Below are 26,996 nucleotides of genomic sequence, written 5' to 3' on the forward strand. Positions count from 1 at the left end.
CTGTAAGATATTTGGTCCACGTCAAAAGGTCCCTGAAATTTGGTCTTATCCAAAATGTCCATAAAGCATATTTGGTCCATGTCAAATGGTTTTGGACAGGACCAGATGTCTGCTAACCAGTGACAGAGGTGCAAGTTGTCCTTTTACACCTGCTCTTTCACAACAGCCCTCCTCCTTTACAAAAGAAAGACAAACTTACTCATTCCATCCCAAATCTTAACTGGGCTTATGCCCCAGGGATAACTCCCCCAGCCGCCACACGAGAGGGCACAGAACATTGAAAGTGAGCAACACTAATAAATAAGTAGTAAATCTTCTTTGCAAGCTGGGTGGTTTCCAATTCTTTTTTTCATTAGGAAGGCCTAATAGAAGTAATTAAAATATAATTGTTAGCCATAGATCACTATGTGATTTTTGGTACATAACTCAGAAGCAGATCAAGAACTGAGTTGACCCTGCTTTAATAAAACTTGTATTTTTATCTATTAGCTTATGTGAATGAGGGTTTTTCAGTGTTTACATCTATATAAATGAAAAATGGAAATACAATCGACACTGATCCTTGTCTCATATCTCATGCAACAGATAGTATTCTTCGATGGATAAATTAAAAAACAGAAGAGATAACCCGGCACAAGCAAGATTTTATCTCTGGACCTGGGTGCTAACTGCATGGTGTGCTCACTCTGTAATAACCTGGGCTGTACACTCAGACCTCGTCACATACATGCATGTATGTTATACGTCAATAAAAAAATTACTTAGCCAAAACATGGAAACAGCCTAAATGCCCATCAACAGATGAATGGATAAAGAAGATGTGGTACATATATACAATGGAATACTACTCAGCCATAAAAAAGCACACCATAATGCCATTTGCAGCAACATGGATACAACTAGAGATTATCATACTTAGTGAAGGAAGTCAGAAAGAGAAAGACAAACACCATACGATATCCATTATATGTGGAATCTAAAATATGGCACAAATGAACCTATCTACAAAACAGAAACAGACTCACAGACATAGAGATCAGACTTGTGGTTGCCAAGGGGGGAGGTGGGGAGAGAGAGGGATGGACTGGGAATTTGGGGTTGGTAGATGCAAACTATTACATTGAGAGTGGATAAACAGCAAGGTCCTACTGTATAGCCCAGGGAACTATATCCAATCTCCTGGGATAAACCATAATGGAAAAGAATATTTTTAAAAGAATGTATATGTGTTTAAAACAGTCACTGCTGTACAGCAGAGATTGGCAAAACACTGTAATTGAATCAACTATACTTCAAACAAACAAACAACCCAAAAAACTCCCAAAAGCAAACAAAAGAACAATGTATTTACATGAAAAAAAATTACTTTGAAAAGTCTCCAGCATCACCACCTAACGTACATTTTCAATGTAATTTTAGTTTTTATGTTTATTATTTATCCAAATTAGAATATATTTTATGTTGTTTTGATTGCCTGCACAGTATTAATAATCATAATTATACATCAAACACAAAGAAAATTTTAGTATTTAGAACTTCCTGATTTCAGGAAATTTAAAAAGTTTTAACTTCATATGAAATTGTTACAGCGAAATGTGACCGGGAAACAAACGACAGAGTTTTAAGCACAAAAACATATTACATATATTACATTAGGGTAAAATTCCACAGGGGAAGTGAAACAGAAGTAAAATTTCAAGGAGAAAAGGGAACACTGACTATTAACGAAGAGCGTGTTCATGCATTTTTAAAATGGATGATGGTGGGTGTCAAATTCCTATGGTGTTTAGATTCCACTGGATACATTTAAAACAGTGATGCAATCGTTTTACTTAAAAATCTCAGTGTTTACAATATACTGGAAATTGCATCTTTGGCAGACGTATAATAAAAAATGTAGATGTAAACTTAAAAATGTGTGAGAGGGTAAATGGTTTTACAAAATCCTTTTACGGGGGATTTTAAGCAGAAAGTTTGAAGACCACTGCAGTAGGCCTCCTCCAACTGGGAGCAAGCCTGAGTTGGTCTCTGTCCCTTTCGGAATGACAAGAGAAGGAGATGGACGTTCAAGACGGGGGGTTTGGTTTGGTGGAATGAATGCTGGAACAAGGGAAGCAGTGGTATGGGACAAAGGTTGGCCAAAGATGGCTGGAGCAGATCCTGAAGGTGAGGTGATGCGGTGAGCCTTGAGGACTCCCAGTGACCACTCCCAGTGACCACTCCCAGCTCAGAGGGTCTGAGCTCCTGGTCAGCTGCCTACTCCACAGTTCCACTTTCAGGTTCAAAGCAAACTCATTATCACATCCCCCCAAATGGATGCTCCTCCAAAGTCTTGCCCTTGACTCTTCCTTCTCTCTTAACCAACCACCACAACCCAGCAATTTACTTCCTAATGTTAACTGCACCCATTTTTCTCTGGTTCCACTACTATAGTAAATGCACCCATTTACTTCCTTAACTGCACCCATTTTTCTCTGGTTCCACTACTATAACCCTAGTCCAAGACACCATATCTACCTTCTGCACTCTTCCAACAGCCTTCTGATTGGTCTCCCTGATTTCAGTCGTGTTCATTCTCGAGACAGCAGCAGCAGAATAAACTTTTCCAAACATAACTCTGCCTCCATCAACCCACTGTTTAAAACCCTTCCATGGCATCTTAGCAACCTTAGGTTAAAGACCAAAATCATTAACAAGGCCGACAGGGCTCCGCGGGGTTTGTTCCCAGCGTCACGATGTACCCCTCTTCTCCTTGTTCTCCAACACCTCCCCATCCCCACCCCCCAGCCACTGTGGTCTCTCAGTTCTTTGAACCTGCCAAGCTGCCTCCTACAACAGGACCTTTGCACATGCTGGTCCCCCAATTTGGAGAGCGTTCCCCTTCCCACTCCAATTCCTCATCCAGCCAAGTCTTGGGCAACCTTCAGCTCTCGGCCCAAACTATACTTTCTTGGAAAGTCTATCCTAACACCCACCCCCAAGGCTACATCAGGGTCATTTCTTTTATGTTCTCATAAAACCATATTTCTTTCCTTCAGACCACTCTTCTCAGCCTGTAATTGTACTTCCACCAGTGCAATTATTTGATTAATGATCTTTCTCTCATTAGGGCAGGGACCAAGTCTGTTTTGACCTATGATTCTATTCTCCAAATCTACCGTAATTCTCCAAATCTACCATAATTCCCAGTATATGATAGGCCCTTTGATAAGAATTTGTTGGTGGAATGGTAATATTGTTGAATGAATGAATCAATAAATGAAAAAAAAATAATGATCAAGCGTCCCAATGAACTGATATACAGAAAAAGATATTAAGTGTAGGCTGAGCAGATATTAAATTCTCATGAAGAATAGTTTGATTTTACCTGGATCCTGATGGACAAATAGGGTTTACAGAGGTGAGGGGACCAGGAAGGGTATTTCGGCTGAGGGAACAGCATGCACTAAGGCATGGAGTCAGGTGCAGGGGTCCATGCTGGGGACCATGTCCTTGTCAGGAACTCACTGATGATCAGGCTGAATTTGTATGGTCAGGGATAATTGTGAGGCCTTAAAATGATGTCCAGTAGTGTTATCCTGTGGGTATGAGGCCAGGCTGCCTGGCTTAAACCTCGCCACTTAACCTTCCTCGAAAGCTTTGCACCAAGTCACTTCCCCCGGGAAGAATTACTTGTTGAAACTCATCAAACCCTGATGATGATCTGATTCTGCGTTCCTCCCTCATGCCCCTGTGGGGGGAATGGAAGCTAGATAACTTTACTTCTGTTGACCTGTCTGCTTTGTTGTGTTCCCAAACTGCAGGGTAAGAGAGATTCCTTTGTGTTCTGAGTTACAGGAATCTATTCTTTATTTGTTCATATTTTCTGAACTGGGAATGTAGTTTATTTATAAAGAACCCTAGAAAGTAGGGAACCCTAGGAAGTCAGAGGGGAGCTCCCAAAGTGTGGTTCCCAGGCCAGCAGCATATAACATCACCTGGGAACTTGTTGCAAATGCTGACTCTTGAGGCGCACCTAAACCCACTGAATCTGGGGGGTGGGGACCAGCAGTCTGTGTTTTAATGAGCCCTCCTGTTGAGTCTGATGCCCTCTCAAGTTGAAGAGGTCAACTCCCCACATTCAGAGGAACAAGCTGAGGCCCAGAGCTGTAACTGCTGGACCTAGAACAGCACCTGACGCACAGTAGTAGGCAGTCAAGAGTCATATACTCCTGCCCTGCCACAGAGAACGGACTTGAGGACATGGCGGGGGAGTGGGACGCCGGGACAAAGTGAGAGTGGCGTCGATATATATCCACCACCGAATGTAAAACAGCTAGTGGGAAGCAGCAGCACAGCACAGGGAGATCAGCTCGGTGCTTTGTGACCACCTAGAGGGGTGGGAGGGAGGCTCAACAGGGAGGGGATATGGGGATATATGTATGCATATGGCTGATTCACTTTGTTGTACAACAGAAACCAATACTGAAAGAATCATATACTGAATGAGAGGAAAAACGACCTCCCTAGGAAGATGTACGAAGGTAATAGCAAGACCATGTGCTACTTATTTTACAGTAAATTTATGTATTTTTTGAATAGGTATTATATTCACATCGTTCAAAATTCAAAAGGTATAAAAGAGCAGACAAAAGGCTGGAAATCATCCTAAATAAATACTTGAAAATAAAGTGAAAAGTTAGAGTGAAAATTTTAAAACAGGTATCTGCCCAAAGTCTTCCTCTCAGTCTTGTCCCCAGATACCCAGCCCCCCTCCTGGGACAGTCACTCAGGTTCCTTTATATTCTAAAGATATTTTATGCTCATACAAGAATGCTTGTACACACCCCCACCCCTACCCCCTTTACACAGGCAGTAGCACACAGTTCAGCATCTTGTCAAAAGGCTGTTTTAAACAAATCATTTTAAACCTGGAAACTGTTCTTCTCGGTGGATTAGTCAATCCCACAGGACTGTTATAATACCAACTCAAGATTCAAGTCTTTGTTATTTTTCTAATAAGGTAACTGCTTTGCTCATTATGTACAACACTTCCCATTGGGTAATTGGCACCAGGAGCTTTTTCATTCATGAACAAATTAACAGAACTACCGCTTTCACATTTCTTGGGTCAAGTCCTCCCTTATTAGAGCAAGGCTCCAGGATTCTGGATTCAGTTCGACAAAAAAATTGTCTGCTCAGAATCTGAGATGCTCTCTCTGATCCCCCTGAAGCATTATAGTCAAACGACCTGCTTCGGAGCCCATCTCCCCACTGTCTGTCCAGTCATTCCAAGGCAGGGACAGCATCCTACACATCTTGGGTCCCCACTGATTGAGACACAGTAGCTGCTCAATAAACACTCATTGAGCTGAAATGCCAAGCCAGACAAATGAGACCCAAAGCACTTCACCCCTAGATTTCCATGCTTCTGACATGGACAAAGGGCCAGAATTTACTATTTTCACAGGGCCCTACAGTGCCAGGTTCATGGAATGCTGTACATAATAATAAGGCTCTACAAAGATGTTTTAGCAAGGGGCTTTTCTGTACAGGGCCAGCTAGTAAATATTTTCAGCTTTGCGGGCTAGCTAGTAAATATTTTCAGCTTTGCAGGCCATACGATGTCTGTCATAACTCTGCAGTTGCAGCGTGAACGCAGCCATAAACCATATATAAATGAATGGGTGTGGTCGTGTCCTAATACAACTTTACTTATGGACACTGAAATTTGAATTTTATATAATTTTCACATGTCAAGAAATAGTGTTCTTTGTCTGATTTTTCTTTAACCACTTAAAGATGTAAAAAACCCTTCTGGGCTCACAGGCTGTATAAGGACAGTCGGGGGCTGGATTTGGTCCCAGCCATAGTATGTTGACCCCTGTTCTAGTGCATCAAAGTTCCCCTCCCCTCCCCGCACACCCCCACGGGCACTAGGAGACGGGGCACAGTCTGCAAGGAAGATATCTGTCCAAAAGGACCATCCTTTGAACCAGAGAGAGAGAGAGACGGGTGGGGGGAAGAGAGGAAGTTGACTTTGGCCAACGGCTCGGCAAGACTTGTTTGCTTATAATTCAGAAGGGTTAACACCCTGCTCCCGCCAGACCACCACTGCTTGTTTGAGGAAAAAAAACCAAAAAGATTTTCCTTTTTCTGACACTGGGCCATTCTTCAGAGACTATATACACAATTCCCCAAGTGACTTGGCTTCGGTTTTCGTCAAGACTTCCTCTCAGGTCTGTCAAAGGAGCTTAACTTGGATTCTCCTGGGATTCTGCTCCCCAAAAGAGGCTGAAGCCAAGGGCAGTTCTCCAAGACATGGGTTCATGGTTCATGGTCTCCTTTATAGCAACGTTGTTGTTCTAAATGTTTCTGATTAGTCTTCTAAATAAAGCCAGTGGGTGTTTTATAATCCAGTAACCCAATTACCGTGGATCAGTTCTGCCAATGCCAGAGATTAGTGCCGAAATCATCCTCCATGTAGAGTGACTGGCGCATCCTTGTTCCTTCCCGCCCCACTGCTCCCTGCCCCGGGTCTCACGCTGACTCTCAGCCCCGGGGCGGATTCCCAAGGCTTCCTTTGGACACCAAGAGACATTTATTTCTCCATCTTTCAGTAGCACCCTGTAGCATCCATTGCTTCCTCCGAGCCCCAGGAACCAGGACATGGAGATGGGAGCTATTTCACTTTCTGGTGTGCAGACCCTCACTGTCAGTGCTCTCTCCTCTGGGCCAGCAGTCCTCTACCAGGGAATTAATAACATCGTCTTCCCCCCGTGACTGCCACACCCCGCTTCCCTCCCGCCCTAGCTGGCATGGAGCAGTGTGAACGATGCTGAGGACACAGGAAGAAAAGTAGGGGACTCAGGAGTCTAGGGTGGCTTCCTGGAGGAATGGTCTGAGTGGGCCCTATTGATATATTCCTGGATACAGTTTTTCAAACCACCCACCTTGACAAATGGCTAGGTCTGGGTGGGGAGATTAAGAATATGGGAAAAAAAAAAAAAAAAAAAAAGAATATGGGAGTAGCCAGAGGTTGGCAAGAGGTCTGCGGAAAGAAGGGAGGACAACGGAGACACCTGAAGAAGTCACACGTGAGTCCCTGGGTGACCCGAACGCTGACTACTTCATAATCACAAGTTTCTCCTACGGAGTTGCTGCCAGGAGAATTTCAGGAGCAATGTGACCGTATTCTGAAGACCTACTTTGTGCCAGGAGATCTGACTAGGTCATGACGCCTGGCCTCAAAGCCCAGAGACTGGCATCTCTACCCGACCTTATCCTCTATATGCTTTCCTGCAAACTCACAAGGAGGACCTACTGTGCCAGGACTCTGCTAGGGGAGATGAAGACCCGCAAACCTGTGTCTTGAGGCCTATAGTCTTGGGGGGCAGGTGCCAGGCTTCCTAAAGATCCATGACATTTCACAAGGAGGAGGCGGAAGAAGGCCTGGCAGGGGGGCGAGGTCACACCAGCCAGGACTCAGGAGGCACCGTGGGCAAATCCTTGCCGCTGGGGCCTCAGGGAGGGTCTCAGCGGGGTGGCCAGCTGGAGTGGTTTGGGCCAGGGTTGCAGGGAGGATCCTCCACTCCTGCCCCCAAGGACTTGAGGCTCAGACCTTGTGAATCAGCACTTGGAACTACAACCGAGGAAAGGATCACCCTCCCTACAGCTCTCCTGGGCAGGGTAGGGCAGGGCAGGGCTGGGAGGTTGGGAGGCTTCCCTCTGACACAGCCCCAGGGAGTGTGGGGTAAAGACGGAGGGGAAGGGGGTGGTTGGCGGGTAGATCTGGCGTGAGGCTCCAGCCCCAGCATCAGGGCAAATTATAAACCTAAGAAAACACAAGTCAAGCACCGGAGGGCTCTGCTCCTATCACTCAAGCCCCACACCCAGCGCCCTGGGCCGAGCTGAGCTGCCGGGAGGGCCTCCAGCAGGTCAGCAGCACAGACTGGCTTCCTCTGCAGGGGATGGGAGCCGGGTGGCCAGCACTGTGCCCTGGGACCGCATCCCCAGTGCTGCCCAGGATTCCAGCTAGGCTGTGCGGTTAGAGGATCGATTCCCAAATGCAGCAGCTGGCTTGGCTTCGGTCTGTGACCTTGAAGACATTAGACTGTACAAAAAACAAATGCCCCTTCTTTCTGGAAAGCAGCTCACAGTTCACTGGGTAACAAAGTCTGTGATGCTCCCTTGTGTGTGAAATAACTGCATGAAGGTTCTCGTGCTCGGCTGTCTGTCAATCTCTCTCGGCTCTTCTGTCTGCGGTTCAGATGGGAGGTACCCCGGGTTATGACGTCAGAGCCACACTTGGGCATCCTGTCAACACAGAGCCCCATTCTGGGGCTATGCCAAGGCCCTTCTGGCTCAGGGTTCTAAGACTTTGGGGGGAATTCTGAGAGTCAAGAAACAAGCCAGAAAGGAGGACCTCTGATGCCTGGGGCTGGAGGCCTTCCCACCGGCACGTCTTGAGTCACTCCCTCCTCCAGGCCCCTGTGGACCAGGTTCTGGCGGATCATCCTCACCCTGCCCCCACCTTCCCAGCGGGGGTGAACTCTCCAAGGGCAGCTGGAGGTGCCTCTCGCTCATCTCTGGGACCCAGCCCGTGCCTCACATCTGGCACTACGCTAAGCAAGTGTTTGCTTGAGGGAGCCAGACAGAGGACCTCACAGCTCCCCTCACATCCCCCGTCGCCCTGGAGCCCCTGGACTGAGGTTTGACTCAGTGACTTGGCTGCCCCTGGCGATGTCTCCTTTGTCCTAGTGCCAAGTGAGGGAGGCTGGCCTTCTCAATCAGATGAGAGGGGCACCCTGAGCGAGCTCCCAGGGCCCGTGGGAAGTTGCTGAGGGAGGAGAAGCAAAGGGTGAACAGACCCAGGGATTGAATTGGGAAAACATCCTGCAGGAGACAAGCCGATGGGAGCTGCCGAGACCAGTTTTGTCAGGAAGGTCTTGTTCCAAATGATAGCAAGCGCCAAGATCGAGGAAGAATGCCTGCTTTAATTTACAGATGCTTCTGGGAATTCAAGTATTATTACAGAAGAAAGTTGGAAGTGAACATTCACCTGAGATTCCCGCTGTTGAAGTTCTGCGTGCGATGGTGGGAGGGCCACAGAGCTTGGCTTCCGTCTACCCAACAGCTACTGAGAAGCCTCAGGGAATCAAGAGGGTGTCTTGCCCTTTTCTGGGTTTGCTCCCTCCTCTGGTGATCCTTTATATCCCTCCTGGGAAGCCCCCAAGCCTGTCTGGACTCGCTCAAGACAGATATCCCATTTGTCATTGGCCCTCATCATCTCACTGCCTCAATTTCTTGCCAAATAAGCCTCCCTCGGCTGCTATAAGACCAGAGGGCCGAAGTGATGCATCCACCAGGGGCCCCAGCAGCTGAAGTGAGCAGGCAGACATGGGGCCCCTGGAGCCTGGGGGCCTCGGGGAAAGTGAGGACCAAGCCCTGGATGAAGGATCTGCAGGCCCAGACACGCATCCTTCTGTTTGTGTGAAACGTCACTCCTCCAGGCCAGTCCTCAACCAGACCAGAACCTTGGGTGTTCTATTTTTCAACCAATGCTAGATTTTAAGTTCTTTAGGAGCAGGACTGTCTTCATACCTCTGCCTTTACATCTCTCTCTCCCTTCTCCACTGTGCCACGAGCAGCGTGTCACTCAAAGCAGACCCACTCGGTGTTTATGGAATGCAGCCAACAAGTTTGTCAAACTTCTCTTTCTCTTTTGCATTCACAGGTCACATCTAATGAACTGATGTATCTAACAGTAACAAGGACAACGGGCACAAGCAGGTTTGGGAACGTAGCTGATGCTCACTCAGCCCCCAACCTCATTTGGGGCAGGGGGTGCTATGTGTGTGGGTGTCTGGGAGAAGGTGGTGAGGTAGGAGTTGGTTAAAGACTCCTGTGTCTGCATGTGAATGTGCCTTGGGAGCTTCAATACACTACAAAAAAGCATGATGTCAAAAAATCTACAAACAATAAATGCTGGAGAGGGTGTGGAGAAAAGGGAACCCTCTTGCACTGCTGGTGGGAATGTAAATTGATACAGCCACTATGGAGAACAGTATGGAGGTTCCTTAAAAAACTACAAATAGAATTACCATATGATCCAGCAATCCCACTACTGGGCATATACCCAGAGAAAACCATAATTCAAAAAGAGTCATGTACCACAATGTTCATTGCAGCACTGTTTACAACAGCCAGGACATGGAAGCAACCTAGGTGTCCCTCGACAGATGAATGGATAAAGAAGATGTGGGACATACATACAGTGGAATATTACTCAGCCCTAAAAAGGAACGAAATTGAGTCATTTGATGAGACGTGGATGGATCTAGAGACTGTCATACAGAGTGAAGCAAGTCAGAAAGAGAAAAACAAATATCATATATTAACGCATGTATGTGGAACCTAGAATAATGGTATAGATGAACCGGTTTGCAGGGCAGAAGTTGAGACACAGATGTAGAGAACAAACGTATGGACACCAAGGGGGGGAAACCGTGGTGGGGTGGGGATGGTGGTGTGCTGAATTGGGCGATTGGGATTGACATGTATACACTGATGTGTATAAAATTGATGACTGATAAGAACCTGCAGTATAAAAAAACGAACAAACTAAAAAAACAACTAATACTGAACTTTCTTTGGGTTATCTGTATGGAAATATGTTAACATAAATGTTTCAGACACTACATGAAATTTCTAAAAATCTTATATGTTCTGGTATAATGTTATAAGTCATAATTCTAGTTATTACTTTAAAATGTATATCTCAGAAATAAGGAAATTTCCTTGTCAATTGCATTATTATGAACTTTCCTCAAATCTTTAACCATGGTCATTTTTAAGTCTTTTGTCATTCACAGACAGTTCTGGGTGTACTCTGATGCTTTTGAAGGGTTTCATCTTCAAGGAATTCATGGAAAAGACTCTGACAAGTACAGGTTTCTGGTAACTGACTATACTGCTGAACTGAATGAATAAGCATTTTCAGAACTCTAATGGAAAACTGATGGATTCATAAAAGTGCTAACAAAAGATCAAGAAAAAAAAATTAATTACATGGGACTGAGGGAACTGATGAGAATGATTATAATTTTTGTGACTTTCTGTTTGAAGTAAAAAAAAGAAAAAATCCCACAAGGACTCAGAGGCAAAAAGTATACAAATCAATTTTCGCTGCAAAGTAAAGGAGCTGTTACAGTGGAGGATTACTGGACTGAATGTCAATATTATGACATAGTATGAGTGTGTTTCGTGTTTGGTAACTGCAATCATTGTTGCTTTTGTTGTGGTCATCCATTTACAATGCTTGGTGTCAGTTTATTTATCTCTTGTAAAAATAAAATACAGTGTGTGTGTGTGTGTGTGTGTGTGAGAAAAAAAAAGATGTGGCACGTATATACAATGGAATATTACTCAGCCATAAAAAGAAATGAAATTGAGTTATTTGTAGTGAGGTGGATGGACCTAGAATCTGTCATACAGAGTGAAGTAAGTCAGAAAGAGAAAAACAAATATTGTATGCTAACACATATATATGGAATCTAAAAAAAAAAAATTGTTATGAAGAACCTAGGGGCAGGACGGGAATAAAGACACAGACCTACTAGAGAATGGACTTGAGGACATGGGGACGGGGAAGGGTAAGGTGGGACAAAGTGAGAGAGTGGCATGGACATATATACACTACCAAATGTAAAATCGATAGCTAGTAGGAAGCAGCCGCATAGCACAGGGATATCAGCTCGGTGCTTTGTGACAACCTAGAGAGGTGGGATAGGGAGGGTGGGAGGGAGGGAGATGCAAGAGGGAAGAGATATAGGGATATATGTATATGTATAGCTAATTCACTTTGTTATACAGCAGAAACTAACACATCATCGTAAAGCAATTATACTCCAATAAAGATGTTAAAAAAAAAAAGAAAACAAAAGTCATGATGTCGCTGAATGACACCTTCCTGCACTGTTCTCTGTGCATTTCTGTTTTTTTGTTGTTGTTGTTGCGTTGCATCGCTTGCGGGATCTTACTTCCCCGAAGAGGGATAGAACCCGGGCCCAAAGAAGTGAAAGCGCTGAGTCTTAACCACTGGACCGCCAGGGAATTCCGTCTCTGTGCATTTCATGTGTTAGTTATGTGTCTTCAGGTCAGGCACAGACCCTCTGGGGGCCAAGAGCTGGATTCCCCATGGTGCTCAGAGCAGAGCTGGGTGGTGTAGGGCCTCGGTGAACATTTTCGGACATGAGTGGAACTCTTTTTTCCAAAGGCCTTCAAGGTAGGATTTCTGACAAAGCTGACATCTAGACATCACATTTTAGGAAAAGAATGAGGAAAGGCAGGTCTCTAAGATCTCTTTTATGTGCCTGTTTAACCCCCAGAGGAGCTGTTTGGGATAGAAACCGCCAGCCCGAGCCCCCAGCTGCTCCTGGCCGAGCTGAACCCCCCAACAGTTTAGGGGGCATGTAGAACCCACTGCGTGCCAATGGGGGAAGAGGCCAAAGCCTATGACTTGAACCCAAAAAGTGTCTGTCTCAGCAGATAACTCTAATCTCCTTCACAGAGAACACCGGGGGCCTACAGGTATTTACCACCTCCACTTCCTGACCCTCAAACAAATGTCCATCCCTCCACCTGTGCTCTAACTCCTCTCTCTTCACTCATCTTAAATACTGGAGAAACATGGGACCCCCAAGAGCTCACCTCCCCCACTTGCAGTAGGCTATCAATTCCTGTTGCCGCCTCCTCTATAGCATTCCCTGACCATCTCCTCTCATCCCCACTGCCTGGTCCATGGAAGAGCCCTTTATAGCTGGTCCTGCCCCCTCCAGTCTACTGTCCACTCAGCAGCTCTGTCCACGCCACCCTTCTGCTTCAAACCACCCACGTGTCCTCTGCCCACAGGAGAAGCATCCAAAGAGCTCAGGCTGGCACAGGGAGCCCCTCATGATTTGGCCTCACCTCCCTTTCCAATGATTTACCCAACCATTCACCCATATACACTCTGAGCGCCCCCCCCCCCATGGAGCCACACAGAATCTCCAGAATACTGGTCCCTCTGCCTAAAACCCCCTTTTTCCCATTCTCCATCTTCTCAACCTACTAGTTCCTGTTCAAACTTATCTTTTATGAAGGCTTCCTTGATTCTCAGCCATTCAGTGTAACGAGGTATTTACTGAGTGCCCACTATGTACCAGGGGACACCACGAGGGGGTTGTATGACATGGTGTCAGCTCTTGTGGTGTCAGGGGCTTGCCGTCTGGGGTGGGGGGAGTGTCAGACAACGACAAATCTATGACTGCGATGAGTGGTTATAATAGAGGGCTCAGCAGAAAGGTCAGGGAAGGATCCTCTGTGGAAGTCACAGTGATACTGCAATCTGCAGGATGAGAAGCACTTAAATAAGGAAAATAGAGTGTGGAAAGCTGCCTCCCAGATAAATTCAAGGATAACACAGGCAAAGGCCCTGTGGCAGGTGGGAACACGGTGGACACAGGAACTAAGAGAAGGCCAGAGTGGCCAGGATAGGAGCATGGCAATGAAAATGGAGAGGGGGCAGGGGCCAGACCACCCCAGGTTCTTGAAGGTAAGGAGTTTTATCTTTATACCAAGAGCAATGGGGAATGATTCAAGTGTTTGGATGTGTGTATGTGATGTATGATGTATGTATGTGTGTGTGCATGTACAAGCATGTGTGACTGATCAGATTTCCATTTTGAAAAGGCCACAGGATAGACCAGAGGTCAGCAAACGTTTTCTGTAAAGGGCCAGAAAGTATATATTGCAGGGTTCACAGCCAGGAAGCAAAATCGAGGCTATGATGTAGACGCTTACAGAGTAAGAGAAAAAACAAATTTCTGCAAACTTTTTAAGGCAACTCAAAATATAATAGTAATCGAGTACAATTTAATGTAAATAGATCTACTAATGAGAAGAATGGACTTATTTTTTAGAGGGATAACATTTTGCTTAATTGGGTTCAAAGTCAGTGCCGCGTATCATCAAATGTTTACATGCACAAGCCATGTTTAGCTCATGGGCTCTACAAAATCAGGCAGTGGCTGGGTTTGGCCCATGGACCATAGTTTGTGGACCCCTGGTCAGAACAGACTGGAGGAGGGTGAGTGAGGATATGGGGAGCGGGACTCGACTTAGCGATGGTCCAGGCCAGGCAGCTTGGATGTGGGTGGTGATGGAGGGGCATGTGGGGGTGAAGCTGATAGGACTTAGTGATGAGACGGCCAGGGGGGTGTGGGAGGGAGGAGTGTCAAGATGATGCCTAGATTCACATCTGTGAAGACGGAGCACCACGAAAGCTGTTTCACTGGAGCTGTCACAGAGGCAGCTGGACCGAGGGCTCCAAGGCTCAAGAGAGGTTGGTGAGTCCCCTGACACGGGCAGTAAGTGAAGGCAGGGATGAGAGGAAGAATGCCTGGAGGGCAAGTGAGAATGGCAGGACTCAGGCTGCGTGTCTTTATTACACCCCTTAGAGCACTGGTCCCAGCTGCTTTATCCGCATCCACCATCAAACTGAGACCTCTTCCAAGGAGTGCCTCATCAACTCTCTACTGCGGTCAGCATAATACAGGGCACCCACTGGGTGCTAAGGACACAAAAGAGGGAGAGAAAGAGAGAGGAAGGGGAGACCTTTTGCTTCCACAGGCTCACATGGAGAAGACCCCCCCCACTCAATTCACAATGGAAGCCCACTTCCCATTCCTACCCTAAGGGCTGACCATCTCCCTGGCTAACCTTCCACAGGAGCTGCTTTCCATAGGGGTCATGGGACCTTCCCCAAACACTTAAAATCATTCAAGTGTGTGCGCGCGCACACACGTACACACAAAGCTCCTCCCCACCAACCCTTGCCACATGATTTGTGGTGATGATGTATTGACAACACGCCCATCAGCTGTCAGCTCAACATGTCTGAATATTACGTTCCCTCACCCAGAACACCTTTTTTTTTTTAATTATAAAAAAGTTAAGTGGCAATCCCACTCATAACAAGGAGGGGAGAAAGGGAAAAAAAGCCACAGGTTAAAGAAAATCAATTTTTCTTTTTTTCTCCCTTTCTTTTTGTTCTCTTTCCTTTTCCCGAGCAGAAGAGTGAGAAGCTCATGGCTCCTTTTCTCCAACAGCCCTGGCACGAGGAGGTCAGTGCTGACATGGAGAGTGACCCGCCCTGGCGGCCGTGGGTGTGTCTGCCTGACGTCAGTGGAGCTCACAGCAGACCCGTCCCCCGGGGCCACAGCCACGAATCCTCTGGCCCACGTGGAGTCTCTGGTAGGGACATTGAGGAGTTCATGGGAGGGGGTGCTTGTTCTCATGGCCAACAGTAACATTCTGGAAAGCACTGGACAAAGCACCGACACCCACTATCTTACTCTGTCCCCACAACAAGCCGGTGAGGTCAGAACTGTTTTCTCCATTTGAAAGATGAGGAAATTCACATGCAGGGGACGATGCACTCAAGCCCACACAATTGTGACGAAGGGTTAAACCTCCAGCCCTCTGATGCCAGGATGAGGCTTCTCTGATACCGTGCGGTGTCCTTCATTCACCCATAGCAGATCTGAGTAGCATGAAGCTACTTCCCCCTAGTTGGACCCCTGCAGCGCTCTCCACGTTCTGAAGGGTCAAGGAGAGCTGGCTTATATCCTGGTATAGACACGTCCTGGCCATCAGCTGCAGGCAGCCTCCAACCCTCTAGCATATAGCCGTGAACTTGGAAGTCTGAGAAAGAATCTGATGCACTTTATACCAAAAACCCTTTCTCTTTCCAGGTTTAAAGGGCTAGCTTCAGCTCTCTGGAAATTTTTTTTTCTTGAACTCATCAGGAACTTTTCTCACTGGAGAGAAACACATGGATTATGTGGCAAGCGTTTTCCTCACAGAAACACCCAAAGTACTGGGCTCTGGAGTCAGAAGACCAGAGTTCAAATCATAATGTTCCACCGGCAAAGTGAGAACCGGGCAGGCTGAGCTAATCTTTTTTGGGTTTTTTGGAGCCTAAGTATTGACATCTGTCAAAGAGGAATAACAACACCTAATTATTCCAGGTTTTTGGTGAAGATTAAACAGGAGAATGTTCAGGACATGCGTGGTGTCCAGGGAGAACCCACAAAGTCTCACCGCCTGGGTGGGGTTTCTGTTGGTTTGTTTTGACTTGAGTACAGTTGACATCAAGGCTCAATGACTCAGTCATGATTGAATACATTTGGTTATTTGTTTCCTGGGCAACCTTCAGCCCTCCCTTTGTTTCAGTGAGCAGCACGGTGCTCAGGGGCAGAAATGGCTAGAAGTGGACACAGGAAGGAAGAGAGAAAACCCACAGTCGTGTGGGCCCTCCTTGACACCCTCTTGAAAGCACCACTGCATCAGAGGACATTCTCCTTTATCCCTAAAGATCCAGCGTCACCGTGGAAAGGCTGATGTGCGTTTAGCATACTGTTCACCAGGCAGAGGAAGAAGCAGGAGGATACAGATGCCCATGTGACATGCTCATGGGGCAGATCTGCTTTCTGGGGCAGGTGGGTCCCTGCGAGAGAGGCCTGTGGATCTCCATGGGTCAGTGAGACTTGGAGGTGCCTAAGAGGGACTCAGTGTGGCCATGAGTCAGGCCAAGCTCTCTAGTGTGGTTACTGGTAATGAAGGGGGTGTTCTGCTCTCTGGGGTCTGGCTCTCAAGCTGCTCAAGACCCCAGGAGAGGGAAAGAGATGTAATTCTTGAGTGGCCACCTAAAGGTTAGGAATATTTGTGGTTATGATTAAAGCGAGAAGTTGAAAGGTGCTGCCCCAGTTACCCGGAAAGAGACATTTCATTCCCTCCATGATACCAGATAAGGAAATAATCTACTTCCCTTCCTGTTGCAAGGGGGCCCCCAGCTCCCAGACTCCAGGAAATTGGCAGTAACTCTGTCTATATCTGCCGTTTCCTTACTTTCAGTTACAGCCTCCTGGCCTGCTTAAACAACGGCCCCCTTTAAGGAACGTGGGGCACACTGTCTGGCAAGGCTGTACCAAGGCAAGCCTGGGGCGGCCTTGGTGCCCACATCTGCCGCCTGATCTGACGGGCAAACGAGACCCTTCCTGGTGGAAGCTCCGAACCACTCAGTGTCCGTGCCAGCCTCCCAGAAGTTAGGGAGAAGATGAAGCCAACCCTTAACATGTGGGGGGCACCCTCATACCCACTGTCTTTCTGTGAGGCAGCCCAGCAGGAGGCTGTACTCCCATTTTGAGCTAAGCTATGGACGCTCTGAGGGGGGAAGAGATTTCCAAAGGACCACATGTGCCAGGAAGAAGCCAACCTGAGGGAGACAAGAGCAGAGGTTTCCGGTCCTCGGCCAGAGGTACCCCCCAGAACCACAAAGGACCACCACTAAAACAAGAGCCTCCACGTGACTTGAGTGTTCTCCAAAAGCGCAAACAAGAAGGCAACAAGGAAATGCAAAGAAACAAGCCTCTATTTATTTCTATCTCACCTATAAAAACGTCACAAAAACATCTCTGAATTGCTCCCACTTGCCCTCCTGCTTCTCCCCCTCCACTCTCCATCTTCTGGACCTAAACCAAGCCTCCCCCTCTCCTCTGGATCATGTGCACATAGATTATCTCCCTCTTCATGGGACACTCACAGGAAATTTAAACATTCTCAGACGGGGCTCTTCTAAGCCCACTTCCCCTGCCCTCCACCCCCTACCCAGTTGCTGCGTATTCAGGAAATGCAAACCCAATATAAAGATAACCCGGGCCAAACAGAAAAGGAGACTGGCCCTGCGACCTTGTTGGGCAAATGACTTCCTCTCCCTGCATCTCAGACTCAGCATCTGCAGAATGAGGAGGCTGGACCTGACGGACTGCAAGGAGGTCCCTCTGGCTCTGACCAGCAAGGGCTTAGCTGGGTGAACCTCCCAGACCCTTCCTGTCTCTGGGACACCCAGCAACCTTGAGGCAGGATACTGAGGCAGTATGGTTTTCCACCACTGACAGCCGAGCCCTAAGGACCCTGGTCCCCTGGGGGGAAAGAACACTGGGAATCAGGACACCTGGATGTCCGTCTCGGTTCTGCGGTATTTTGGAAAAGGAACTGAGTGAGTGGGGGAGGTTATCAGGGCAGACTTAAGCTCAGTTAGAGTGTTTTAATTTTTTAAAAATAGAATAATCTATATGACGAGTGTAATAAAGATTATGAAAATGGTTTGAGAAACAGGACCACCTAACAGCAAGAAGGAACAGAGAGTCAGTCTCCAGAGAAGCATCTAAAGACTCAGCTTAGAACCTATTTCTGTTGGATTTTATGAGGCCATGGCAGTATATGAGTCCCGTGCCCGGGGCACCTCCTTGTTTCTCTATTCACAGTAACCCCAGCTCCCCAAACTCCTCACATACTCCCGAACATGATGTGTCCCGACTCCCTAGTTCTGCAAACCATCTCCACATCTGCATCTGGGACAACCCCTTGTTTCACTGCGCAGGACTCAGCTGACAAGGAGAACTCAACCTGGGGTGTCGCCCATGAAGAATATTTAATCTACCAGTTGAGCTCCCCGTGGGCGAGGCCAGTTGGATGGTGTAAGTAATCAATCTTGGCTCACAGCTCTGAGTAACTAGAAAGGAGGAGGGACAGGAAGCATGAATCATTATCTGGAGAGAGGCCGTTAATAGACTTTGAGGTTTGCACGCAGGGTGGGGATGGGGTGAGGTTGGGCCTGGCCCCTCAGCTAGGTCGAGAATGTCGGTGGACATCGTCTTGGGAGTCAGCTCCCTCCCTAGTGCAGCAGCATCAATCTTGAGGCTCCTGCAAAACCCCACCCTTCTAAGTATTAGAGCCACACTTGGAAAAGGAAGACAAGTGGTTGACTTGTCTTTGAAAATTATTTGGAAATAATTTTTTGATCCCCACAGCCTGAATTTTTAAAGAAAGTTGTCAATCCCTGTTTTACAAAAGTGAGTTGGTAGCATTTGCAGGGAGATAAAAAGGCAAATGCAAATCCATTCAAGACCACCATGTTCACTGGCCATGCATGACCAGACACAGTTGGGAAACCTGGGGAAGCACAGTCAAACATGATTGCAGGACTTGTCAGGGCACTTGATATGCTAGTGGAGGTGGCTCTCGAAGAGACACCACAGAGGCCATCTGTGGGGCTAGAAGCACTGCACTGGGTCTCACTAGCTCAAGAGAATGCCCATCTCTAAACCTCAGTTCACACCACTTCGACACCCCCAATGTACAAGGTTCCTTTTCCAGCCACCTCACCCTACCTGCCCCACGGGGCCAGCCCCAGTCTTCTTCCTAGCCTTCCCCAGGAAGTCTTCCCTGAGCACTCGAAGGCACAGTGCTGTCCCCCCTGGAAACCTATTCTGAATACCTGGCACTTAATCTTGTGAAGGAGTTTTATCCTTTATGCATTTCTTGGTCATAAAGTCTTTTTAAATGAATAGACTTTTTCAGAGTAGTTTTAGGGTCATAGCAACTCTGCATTTTTCATAACACTTGCCCACTGTACAAAGCCCAGAGTCACTACAAATAGCAGGTGCTAAAAAAGTTGTTGCCTGATAGATATCAAATCAGGAAGTGACACAAATCTGAGTGTAATATAAAGTCACTTACTTATGAGCAGGGAGTGTGTGTTTATAAGCAGTCATGTCAGCTTTAAGAATGGAAGTCAAATGGACAGTGGAGACCACCCATCCTGCCCCTTCTGGACACATGTCCAGCAGAGTCGGTGTGCCATCCACTGACCGGGCTGTGGGCACCACAGGGACAACTCCCCAGCGAGTGATGTCATGAGGTTCCAGAGCTCTCATGGTTCTAAGACAGAAGGAACAGCCTGGAGGGAGGGCTGAGATGCTGAGATGCCCCATCTCTAGGGATGAACATTTCTAGAACCCATGGTTTATAGCCTGTGCAAACACTGGCCAGACCAGTGTGTTCTGCTTTCCCTTTGATTATTTTTAAGAACACCCCAGCGGGGCTGGGAATCCCACATTGACCCTAGACTCCTGCCTCCATTTCCATCACATTTCATAAACCAGCTCTGCCAGCATGAGAGCATCACTGAACAAGGGTGCGAGTCTTGAAGGGGTCTGTTCTTAGTCATGATGGTGTTGAGTACCACGGACTGGGTGCTTGTGATGCTCCAAGCTCCTGTTACAAGCTTTACATACATACATCATCTCATTTCAACCGTGAACAGCTTTGCCTGTAGTCCCCATGTTGCAGATGAAGAAATGGAAGCTCAGAGAGACGAAGCTAGTGAGAGGCAGAGCTAGGTTCAAACTCAGCTCTTTCTCCTGCCCCCAAGCTCAAAACATCTAACCACTGTGCTCTGTGGCCTCCCCTCTGATGAAAGGCACACAGACAGGAGACAGGAAAACTAACAGCAGGAAGGATGGGGTTGGGGGGTGTAGAAAAGAGGCACAAGGGAAGGGAGAAGAAGGAGAGAGAGCATGAGGACAAGAGGAAGTTGGGGTCTTGTCCTCAACCTTGAGGTGCACATGGGATCTGGCTGCAGGTCCAGGAGGTCTTTGCCAAGTGGGAATGAAGCAGGAAGGTTGCTGGGGACCACGGGAGAAACAAACCACAAAATATGCAGAAGCCATTTCCTCTCTCGAGGAAGATAAACAATAGATTCATAAACAAATTTTACAAAGCTGCCCAACTATTTATTTATTCTGGTAGGAACTTATATCCTCTGTGAGCATAAAGCTAATCCCCCCAAAATTGGTTAAGTTATTCTGAGGAGAGCAAAGGTGGGAAAAGGGGATAGGGGAGGGATATACTCCTTGCCGGTCCATCACCTGCTAGCCCCGTGACTGCAGTCAGTTACGTGTCCTTTCTGAGCCTTGGTTCATTCTTCTGTGAACAAGGAATAGTAATTCCTGCCCCATGGGGCTATGGTAGAAAAGAAAGAAAACAGACCTTCTGGCAATATGGCAGATCAGATACCCTACTTGACCTTCCCAACTGAAACAACTTAACATGCTGTTTAAAATTTAAAATAAAAAGACTGTATACACACTGCTGAACTGGTATAAATGGAAGGATTCTTCGAAGACCAAAAACAAAACCAAAAGCAGGAACTTTGGGATGTAAGCTAGCAGCAAACCTGGCTTTTGCCCTGAGGGTTCCTGCCAAACCCTACAGATTCTAAGTTTCCCATGAGAGCTGCAGAGCGTTCAGGAAACAGGAGAAAAAGCTTAGTTCCTTCATAAAATTGGGACTTCAAAAGGCTCCACCCTCAATGAATGAGAAATAGACCCCCAACACAAAAGGAGACCACGAGGAAACCTGACCTTGGGCTGCGTAGAAATCTGAACCCATAAGCTGGATCTCACACAGATTTGCAGTTTGAATTCATGCTCCTTATGTAGCCAGAAAAGCTTTGGGTAGAAAATGAATTTAAAGTGATTTTTGATTGGGAGTGCTCCCAGACAACTAGCAGAAGTTAATGCAAAACGTCTCTGGAAAAATTAACTTCAAGCCATACCTCAAATAGTTCACAAAGGTAAAGTTCTAAGGAAAATGAACAGCTCAAAGAAAATAACAACAACAAGGAAACAAGGCATTATGAGTACTAGCCAGCAGAAGCAACAGACGGCAGAATCAGACCTGCAAAGATTTCAGATTCTCAATTACCAGACATGAAATTCTACTATTTCTAAATAGCAATTTCAATATGTTAAAGAAATCAAGAAGTTTGCAAATATAAGCAAGAAATAAGAGAAAATCACCAAGCAGATTTAAAAAATAATGGACCAGAACTTCTAGAAATGATAAATGAAGAAGCTGAAAAGAAAAAATTTCAGTGGATGGATTAAACAGCATTTGAAACACAGAATAAATTAAATGGAAGACAGGTTGGAAGAAATTATTCAGAGTTCAGCACAGAGGGACAAAGAGGTGAGAAATATGGAATAGAGGTTACGAGATACGGAGAACAGAATGAGAAGGTCCACCATATGTCTAACTGGAATTCCAAAAGGAGCTATTAGAAAGAATGGGAAAGAGTCAATATTCAAAGAATGAAGGGTTAGAATCCTCCAGAACTGTTGAAAGACACTCATCTTTAGCTCTAGGAATCCCAATGAAACCCGAACTGAATAAAGACAGAGAAACTGACACCTAGCTACATGAGAGAGAAGTGGCAGAACACCAAAGAAAGCAGCAACATCTTTAATGTAACTAGAGTGAAATGCCAGGTCACTTATAAAGGAAGACCAACAGCCAACTTCTCAACAGCAACATTCAGAGCCAGAGGTAGTGGAATAATGGTTTCAGTGACCGAAGAGAAAATATCCAGTAAAGCTACCTTTCAAAATTGAGAGCAAAATATAGTGTCAAGCCAACAAAAACCAAACCAAACCAAAGCAAAAACAACTTGAAAGTTTACCACCAACAGACTCTCACTAAAGGATAATGCTAAAGGGGTTTATTTTAGGCAGAAGGATAATGATCTCCAATTCATGAAAGAATGGTGAGAAAAGATATGGATAAGAATGTGGATACAAACACATCATATAAAACAATGATGTCTAAATTGTAGGGAAAAAAACAGGACAGGATGAAAACACAGGATAACAATTGTATATAAATTGGGAGAGGTAGTGGTTAGAATTAAACCAGTTTATGGTTCTTGTGTTTTGGGGGAGGCAGGTAAAGACACTGATTAATTTTAGACTTTGTTAAGTATGCCTGTTAAAATAGATGGGCTAAACATTTGAAAGAACAGATACAGAGCACATAACTTCCAAATAAGAAGACAGAAGATGGAATGAGGAGGGAAAAACATCTCAACCAAAAAGAAGGAGCAGAAAAAAAACAAATATAAACATGGTTGAAATGAATCCCAATTCATCAGTAAGATACACCTGTTCTAACCAAACAGCATTGCCTTAAAATATACAAAATTTTATACATGAGCAAAATTTTGGGCACTACAAGGAGAAATGGACAAATCCAATGGGAGATTTTTAACATGTCTCTCAATAATGTGTTATTGAGAAGATTAGTCAGACAAAAACAGACAAGGACATATTACAGATGATTTGAACAGCACAATGAACTAGCTTATTTTAATGATCATATATAAAAAACTACTATATATCTAATAATTAGAGAGTACACGCTTTTTCCAGCACTCATAAAACATTTAAGAAAAAAGTTGAAAAGATAAAATATTTAAAAGGAGCACACAGAAATGGTTCAATGCTTATTTCAAACTCTCTCCAAGGATCCATACCTACTTTATCTTAAAAAAGAAAAAGACCCTGTCTTTCTTGTTCACTGAGGTATCTCCAGAGTCTAGTACAGTGACTGTCACAAAGGGGTCTCTTAATATGTCCTGAAGAATGAGTGGCGAACGAAGGATTCTCTGTTGAGGATGGTACCGGCTGAGTGAGCACTGAGGACCAACACTGGAGGTGATGAAGCCCTTTCTAACACGGACGGGACAAGAGGACAAGGTGAGTGGTGCCAGTCTCCAGGGAGAATTTATACAAAAAAGAAAATCAGAGTCACGACAGCCATCTCCAAATCCAAAGAGAGGGTCATGTGGAAGAGTCTTTGAAAGCCCAGTCTTTGTGGGTCCATGTGGCAGAGCAGAGGAGAGAAGATAGAAATTTCAGAGAGGAAGAATTTCTCAATATTAGGAAGAATTTTCTAACAATTCGTTGCTCAACATTGGCCGGGAATTGGCCTGGCTTATCCTCTAAGGCCCTTTATGACCCTGTGTGGGACAGGAGACTGTCCAGGGAGTCCCAGAACATGAGTGGACCATCCTTCCAATTCTATCCTATCCCAGAGATTCCTTCATCCAAAATTCCCTGGATACCCGATCCCCAAAAGATCTGCCCAAGGTCCCAGATTCAGGAGGTGGTGGAGGAATAATGAGAGCTTCAGTCCCCAGAAACTCAATCCAGTGTCCTTTCTGCTCCACCATCGGCCTCTCCATTAGCCGAAATGAGCACGTTTTGCCCCATTAGGCTGACATGTACTTTTTCAGTCTACCCATGTCCCAGTAAACCCCATTTTCCCAGCATATGGCAAGGGATTACAAAAGCATAGAGAATTAGTTCAAATGAAAATGCCGAGACTTTCCAGGAAAAGGGAGGCAAGCTCACCTTGGCCTCCGCAGCAGATGGTCGGGTTGGGGGCCTGGCTCTGGGGGCTTTTCCTGCGGCCGGCCAGTCGTGCTGCTCTCATGCTGCTGGGCAGGTGGGAAGAGGAGGCCTAGTTCTGTGGGAAAAAGAGAAAGAAAGGTCACTTCTTCATCGTCTGCTCCCAGCTCTCCATCACCAGCCTGCCAAGGACACTATCCAGAAGCCGCGGGAGCTCACGAGGCTGGCCTCAGCCACTCTCATGTCATTGGGGAGCAGACAGGCGCAGGACGAATGTTTCCCACGCCCTCCGATGTGCCAGGCAGGGCTCTAAGGAACGAGGCTACAAAGATGAATCAGATGCAGTCCCTGCTTTCAAGCAACAGCCTAGCGAGAGAGAGAGAGAGAGAGAGAGAGAGAGAGAGAGAGAAAGAGAGAGAGAGAGAGAGAGGGAGAGAGAGGGAGAGAGAGAGAAGAGAGAGAGAGACATACACATGTTTCACTACAAGATAATTTGGTAAGTGCTGTGATTTCCCCAAGTTCATTCAACAGCCTACCTGTCCCACAGGGAGCAGAGGCAGCTTACAAGCGCTACAGCACAGGGCTTCTCAAGCTCTTTGTTATGAAGGACCAGTTCTTTGTTTTTAATTTCTGATCCATCACGGATGAACACTTTTTTTTTTTTTTTTTTTTTTGCGATACACGGGCCTCTCACTGTTGTGGTCTCTCCCGTTGCGGAGCACAGGCTCCGGGCGCGCAGGCTCAGCAGCCATGGCTCACGGGCCCAGCCGCTTCGCAGCATGTGGGATCTTCCCGGACCGGGGCACGCACCCGTGTCCCCTGCATCGGCAGGCGGACTCTCAACCACTGCGCCACCAGGGAAGCCCACGGATGAACACATTTATAAAATATAAGAAAAGGAACTGGTAGAAAAATGAAATGACAAAAATATTCATAGAGTACAAGCCTACTTCTTAAAGATTCAACAGCTTACTCTGTCAAATCGGCATGAGAGTTTCTAAGCGCTTCCTCTCAATTTCTGTACTGATCTCGTGGACCGGTTAACAGCTTGCAGACCAGCACCATTCCACAAACCACAGCTGAGAAGCATTGCTATAGGAAACGTTTGTAAAGAGTGCAACCTTCCTGAGATGTCTGGCTGAGCTCTTGGTTCAGAGAGGGTGGTTGGAAATAAAAATGATGTCAAATTCACCCTCTGGACTATAGTTCAGACTGTTCAGAGAGTCTCTCTCCAAGAAGGAGAGTTACAGCAGGGACTTTGGGAAAGTGTGGCGGGGGGGGGGGTGTCTGAGGTGGTGGCACCAACACACTGGGTTCACGGGAACCTGGTCAGAAGTTGTGCCTGGAGCCCTGTCCTGCTCTACCTTGAACTTCCAATTGTAACTATGGCAACCCCAGCCGAAGCTACTGCCCGGAATGGGAAGAACAAAAGTGTCATCTATTAAAATGGACTGGGACGTTTCAAAAAATAAAGCATTTCCAAAATGTCAAGAGGGCTGCTGGCGTTCATTCCTACCATTTAATGTTATAAAAATGATGTTTTTTAAATTGAGAAATCTTTTGTCTGTGACAGCCAGCTCCCAAAAAAGCCTTTAAATGCCTATTGCCTTAATACTTGAGGGAGAGATTACAAGTCATTTTCCCCCATTTGAACGCTTAAGAGAAAGTGCTCATTCCTCTAAACTCTCAGCTTTTATGTAGTTCTTATTTTAAACTCTAGAAGATATCTCTGTAGAAGAAAAAATTCCCTTTTCAAAGTCTTTTTTTTTTTTTTTAAGTGCGTACACACATACACTCTCACTCGCTGCTTCAAATGCTAAGTCATTTGCAATTTGGGAGTTTGCTGCTCATGAAATTCTAGCGATAAGCACATCATAAACATTCCTATAGCAAGGGAATGCTTTGGAAGCGATGTCTGTGATGTTACCAAGATTGTCTATCATCTCTGAATGTTGGCTAAGTGAAGGTTACAGGAATAACTATTTATGTATAAATAAGTCAACAGAGTAACTGGCAACTTCAATAGCAGATCTTACCAAGAAGCTAAACCATGGCACGAGGTGGGAAGCAGGGATGGACTTCCCTCAGTTTCCATGAGTGTTTCATCCTTATTCTCAACATGGGAAAATAATTCTCCAGGCTCCCCGACAGGAGCAATAGTTCTTGGAATCACTCATGGGCAAGATTAAGCTTAGACCACACAGCCAACTTTTATAGATCAGGTGCTGGGCTAGATTCTAGTGTCCTCAATATGGGTTCTTCTTCAAAGAGACCCAAGGGAGACATATAAACAGGCGATTACAATCCCCCTTTCCTGCAAGAAGAGTATATTGGCTGGAGTTAAGGTAAAGGAAATGAAGTTAACTAGCTCAATCCATCTATCCAACCATCCATTGGTCCATCCATTGTTGACTGAGTGCCTAGTATAGAGCAGGCAAGTGCAAACCACTAGGCATACAACAGTTGAGACCAATGTGGTCCCTGCCTTCATGGAGCTTATCCTCTAGTGGGGAAACCAACATTAATAAATTAGAAATAACTATAATAGCAGTGCTCTGAAGAAGTATGATTACTGCTATAATAGCATATGTCAGGGGTAGATCTAGCCACAGGAAAGGGTCAGTGGTGCTTTCCTAAAGAATTAGTCTTTAATCTGAGCCCTAAGAATAAATTAGTGAAACAAAATAGGGTGGGGGCAGGAGGGAAAAGACAGAAAGAAAAGGTGTTGCCAGCACAATGAATAGGCTGTGCAAAGTTCCTGTGACGGAAGGAACACGGCACATTCTAGCGATGAAAGGAGGCTCTCAATAAGGACCGAATCGGTTCTTGACCCACAGCATGCTTCCATTGTGATGGTATCCAGACCATGCATTATAGATGTGCAGG

The 26,996-nt window shown here is 46.0% G+C and overlaps 1 protein-coding gene across 11 annotated transcripts in view; it reads right to left on the minus strand.

Annotated features, from left to right (window-relative positions):
* The window catches only part of TRERF1 (transcriptional regulating factor 1), a 204,984-nt gene that overhangs the window by 42,164 nt on the left and 135,824 nt on the right, over nucleotides 1-26,996 (minus strand). For all 11 annotated transcript variants that reach the window (XM_060307818.1, XM_030870725.2, XM_060307819.1 and 8 more), the window contains one exon: nucleotides 24,114-24,228. The gene's annotated coding sequence lies outside the window, so the exon portion shown is untranslated. The remainder of the gene's footprint in view (nucleotides 1-24,113; nucleotides 24,229-26,996) is intronic.

This window comes from Globicephala melas, chromosome 11 (assembly GCF_963455315.2).
Source record: "Globicephala melas chromosome 11, mGloMel1.2, whole genome shotgun sequence".
Taxonomy (NCBI): domain Eukaryota; kingdom Metazoa; phylum Chordata; class Mammalia; order Artiodactyla; family Delphinidae; genus Globicephala; species Globicephala melas.